Source organism: Lathyrus oleraceus, chromosome 6 (genome assembly GCF_024323335.1).
Source record: "Lathyrus oleraceus cultivar Zhongwan6 chromosome 6, CAAS_Psat_ZW6_1.0, whole genome shotgun sequence".
Taxonomy (NCBI): domain Eukaryota; kingdom Viridiplantae; phylum Streptophyta; class Magnoliopsida; order Fabales; family Fabaceae; genus Lathyrus; species Lathyrus oleraceus.
This window is the reverse complement of record NC_066584.1, coordinates 38440679-38445738: the sequence shown is the minus strand read 5'-3', so window position 1 is coordinate 38445738 and position 5060 is coordinate 38440679. Positions and strand designations below refer to the sequence as shown.

Here is a 5060-nt window from a genome sequence, read left to right as displayed (position 1 = left end):
GGCGAGAGCAAGTTTTAGAGTTAATTAAATTCTGACCTTTTCCAAAAAGTATTTTTAAAGATTGAATGTGAGGACGAGAGTTAAGCATTTGGATTTAATTATATAACCTAAGTCAACAGAGCGAGAGTTTGAGATAAGGGTGTTTAAAACGGTCAGTGTTTTCTTAAAAAGAGTTTCTGCAACTTTATTGCTTTCAAAATATGGTTTTTGACTTAATTATAAGTGACAGCTACATTAATATAAAATCATGGTTTATTCAACAGAGCGAGAGTTTGAGATAAAACCTTTAACCAATAAAGTTAACTGAAACGATTTATTTTAAAACCAAGAAACCGACAAAGACTTGATTCCCTAGTTTTGACGAACTACATACCGATATCCGTTTTATTAATATTTAATCTAGATCTTAGTTTAGCTCTTAGTTTTTCCCCAAACAATCAAACATTTTTCACCTTAGCTTTACGTAGTAACCTTAGATAACGGTATATCGATTCATAAGTCCCTGTGGGATCGATATCTTTTAAAACTACGCGATAGAACTGTGCACTTGCAGTTTGTATCCCATTCTCGACTCACACAGTCGAGCGATCAAGTTTTTGGCGCCGTTGCCGGGGACTTTTATTTAATCGATATCGTAACTCTTCCGTTACGCTGTAGAGACTAAGGTTTCTTTTTCTTCTATTCTTTCTTTCGTTGATTTGTATGCCACGCACTCGCTCACAAGGCGAACCACTCTATTTACGAATCAACGATATCGAATTGTATCTCCGAGTCTTACGACGAATTCGGGAATACCGTGCTGAAAACAATCTCCCTCCTATCGAATTTCCTTTCCTCAAAGATCTTCTTCTTTCACCCGAGATGGCAGAACCAGCTCGTGCTCTTAGAGATTACGCCGCTCCATCGCAAGATGAGCCGCATTCAAGTATTGCTCCGCCCGCAATCGAAGCAAACAACTTCGAACTCAAACCTTCGCTGTTGCAGGCTGTGCAACAGAACCAATTCTCTGGAAATCCTACCGAGGATCCAAACCTTCATTTATCTATATTTGTTCAATACGCTAATACTGTTAAAGCTAATGGTGTCACTTCAGAGGCAATTCGACTTCGTCTTTTTCCTTTCTCACTAAGAGATAGCGCTAGAAGATGGCTTCAATCTCTCCCTTCCAACTCAGCCACCACCTGGAACGAGTTGAAGAAAGTTTTTCTTGCCCGATACTTTCCGCCAAGCAAAACAGCTATGTTAAGAGCCCAGATAAACGGATTTAAACAGAAAGACAACGAGTCTCTTTTCGAAGCATGGGAAAGATACAAAGACATGATGAGACTTTGCCCACACCATGGTTTGGAAGACTGGTTAGTAATTCACACATTTTATAATGGTCTCTTATACAACACAAGGTTAATAATAGACGTCGCTGCAGGTGGTGCATTAATGAACAAACCTTATGCTGATGCTTACCAGCTTATCGAGAGCATGGCCCAAAACCACTATCAGTGGGGAACCGAACGAACAACGGTGGAAAAACCTCAAACGAAAACTGGCATGTACGAGATAAGTAACCTTGATCACGTTAATGCAAAAGTGGATGCTTTGGTCCAGAAAATTGAAAGTTTAAACGTATCACCCCCAGCCGCCGTGGTTGCTATAACTCAGAATTGCGAGGTCTGTGGAATCCAAGGCCACACTCCTACGGACTGTCAACTCTTGACAGGAATCCAAGCAGAGCAAGTAAACTATGCTCAAGGAAGCCCCTATTCGAATACCTATAACCCAAATTGGAAGAACCATCCAAACTTTTCATATAAGAGTAATAATGCTTTGTACGCACCTGGACAGTCTCCAAATCAAGCCCCATCTATACCTCCGGGATATCAGAAACCGAACCCATCCATGCCTAACAATAATACCCCTAGAAAATCCAACTTGGAAATCATGATGGAAAACTTTATAGCTTCCCAACAACAAACCAATAAAGATTTCTTAAACCAGAATGTACACACCTGCGAACAACTTAAACAACTAGCAAGCAAAGTAGATGCCTTGGCTACCCATAACAAAATGCTGGAAACACAAATATCACAGTAGCTCAACAACAAGCACCTACTGCTGCCCCAACTGGTACATTCCCTGGACAGCCCCAACCTAATCTGAGAAGCCAAGCTCATGCAATTATATTAAGAAGTGGAACGGAAGTGGAAGGACCGTCTGATCCAAGGATAGAAAACCAAAACCCTAAGAAATCAACTGAGGAAAGTGAACCTAAGGAAAAGGAAGAGAGTAATAAGGAAACCCTAGAAAAGAAGGAACCTTATGTACCTCCACCACCTTACAAACCACCTGTACCTTACCCTCAAAGGCTTGTTAAAACCAAAGATGCGGGCCAATTTAGAAAATTTGTTGATCTCCTTAAACAATTAAACGTTACAATTCCGTTCACCGAAGCTATTACGCAGATGCCCTCATATGCTAAATTCTTAAAAGAAATCCTTTCTAATAAGAGGAAACTTGAGGATAGCGAAACCGTTACACTCCCTGCCGAATGTAGCGCAATAATCCAAAACATGCCTCCTAAACTCAAGGATCCGGGTAGTTTCTCTATACCCTGTCACATAGGAAAATTTGTCATCGACAAAGCTTTATGCGATTTAGGAGCCGGAATTAGCATTATGCCTTTATCCATATGTAAGAAACTGGAAATGGGAGAATTAAGACCGACCAAAATGTCTGTGCAACTAGCAGATCGTTCCATCAAATATCCTGTAGGAATCCTTGAAAACGTTCCCGTACGCATAGGTCAGTTTTACATTCCCACTGATTTTACAATTATGGACATTAGAGAAGATGATATTACACCCATTATACTGGGAAGACCATTCTTAGCAACTGCCGGTGCAATCATAGACGTAAAACGAGGACGACTCACCTTCGAAGTAGGTGAAGAGAAAATTGAATTCATTCTTTCCCAATTCTTGAAAGCACCTGCAATAGAAGATACATGTTACTTCATGGATATCATCGATGAATGCATAAAAGAAGCAGAGTTAGGAGAAGACAAATCATCAGACTATCTTTTAGAAGACAAACCTAACAAATGTTTAGCAATAACACCGGACCCTACGCAATGTCTTAACAAACCAACCCCTGAGCTAAAGACACTTCCCAAAAATCTGAGATATGAATTCCTAGACTTAGAACTTGAACGACCTGTGATAGTTAATGCAGATCTAGGAAGACTCGAAACAGAAAAACTCCTACATATCTTAAGGAAGTACCCCACCGCACTAGGATACCACATCACCGATCTTAAAGGAATAAGCCCTTCTATTTGTATGCACCGCATCATGTTAGAAGAAGACTGTAAAACCTCTAGGGAACACCAGAGAAGACTAAATCCGATCCTGAGTGAGGTAGTAAAGAAAGAAATAACCAAGTTATTGGAAGCAGGTATTATATATCCTATATCTGATAGCAAATGGGTTAGCCCTGTACACGTTGTACCAAAGAAAGGAGGCATAACCGTTATTGAAAACGAAAAAGGAGAAACTATAACTAAACGAATCGAATCGGGATGGAGAATGTGCATTGATTATAGGAAACTAAACAAAGCAACCCGAAAAGATCATTTCCCTTTACCATTCATTGACCAAATGTTAGAACGATTAGCAAAACATTCACATTTCTGTTATCTAGACAGTTATTCAGGCTTCTTTCAAATACCAATTCACCCTGATGACCAAGAAAAGACAACGTTCACGTGCCCTTTTGGTACCTTCGCTTATAGACGAATGCCGTTTGGTCTGTGTAATGCCCCTGCAACCTTTCAAAGATGCATGATGGCAATATTCGCCGACTTTCTCGAAAACATCATGGAAGTATTTATGGATGACTTTTCTGTATACGGACAAAGTTTCGAAGAATGCCTTGAAAACCTAGAAAGAGTCCTTGAGCGATGTGTAAAAGTAAACTTAGTACTTAACTGGGAAAAGTGCCACTTTATGGTACAAGAAGGAATTGTTTTAGGACACATCATCTCGAACAGAGGAATTGAAGTAGACAAAGCCAAAATAGAGGTAATCGAAAATCTTCAACCCCCAAGAACCGTGAGAGAAGTACGAAGCTTTTTAGGACACGCCGGTTTTTACCGACGATTCATCAAAGACTTCTCTAAGATAACTAAACCTTTAACCGGACTATTGATGAAAGATGTTGAATTCATATTCGACGATAACTGTTTAAAAGCATTTCAAACACTTAAACAAGCATTGATCTCCGCACCCATAATGCAGACACCAGACTGGAATGAACCATTCGAAATAATGTGCGATGCCAGTGATTATGCTGTAGGTGCTGTTTTAGGACAACGAAAGGATAAAAAGCTTCACGTAATATATTACGCAAGCAGAACCCTGGATGAAGCGCAAATGAATTACGCCACTACCGAGAAAGAACTCCTAGCAGTGGTATTTGCGCTAGATAAATTTCGTTCTTACTTGGTAGGAGCCAAAATAATAGTCTACACTGATCACGCTGCTATCAGGTACCTTTTAACAAAAAAGGATGCTAAACCTAGACTCCTAAGATGGATCTTGTTGCTACAAGAATTCGACTTAGAAATCAAGGACAAGAAAGGAACTGAAAACGTAGTAGCAGACCACCTCTCTAGACTTGAGAACCTTGAACCGGAAAGAACATCAATTAATGATGATTTCTCGTATGACAAACTTATAGCTACTTTGGAAGAGAGCAACTCCGACATGCAAGTAGAAACCACCTTAGCTATATCCGTCACACCATGGTACGCTGATCTAGTCAATTATTTAGCTGCCGGAATAGTTCCACCTACTTTATCTTACCAGCAGAAGAAACGATTCTTCTACGACATAAAACACTATTACTGGGATGATCCCTTACTTTTCAAAAGAGGCCCCGATGGTATTTTCCGTCGATGTATACCCGAAGAAGAAGTAGAAAATATAATCCAACACTGTCACTCCGCTCCTTATGGTGGACACACAAGTACATCCAAGACTTGCTCTAAAATCCTACAAGCCGGCTTT

General features: G+C 40.0%; 1 pseudogene; it reads right to left on the bottom strand.

Moving 5' to 3' along the window:
* Window positions 1–1246: 1246 nt before the first annotated feature.
* Window positions 1247–1346, bottom strand: LOC127099011 (uncharacterized; annotated as a pseudogene).
* Window positions 1347–5060: the final 3714 nt, after the last annotated feature.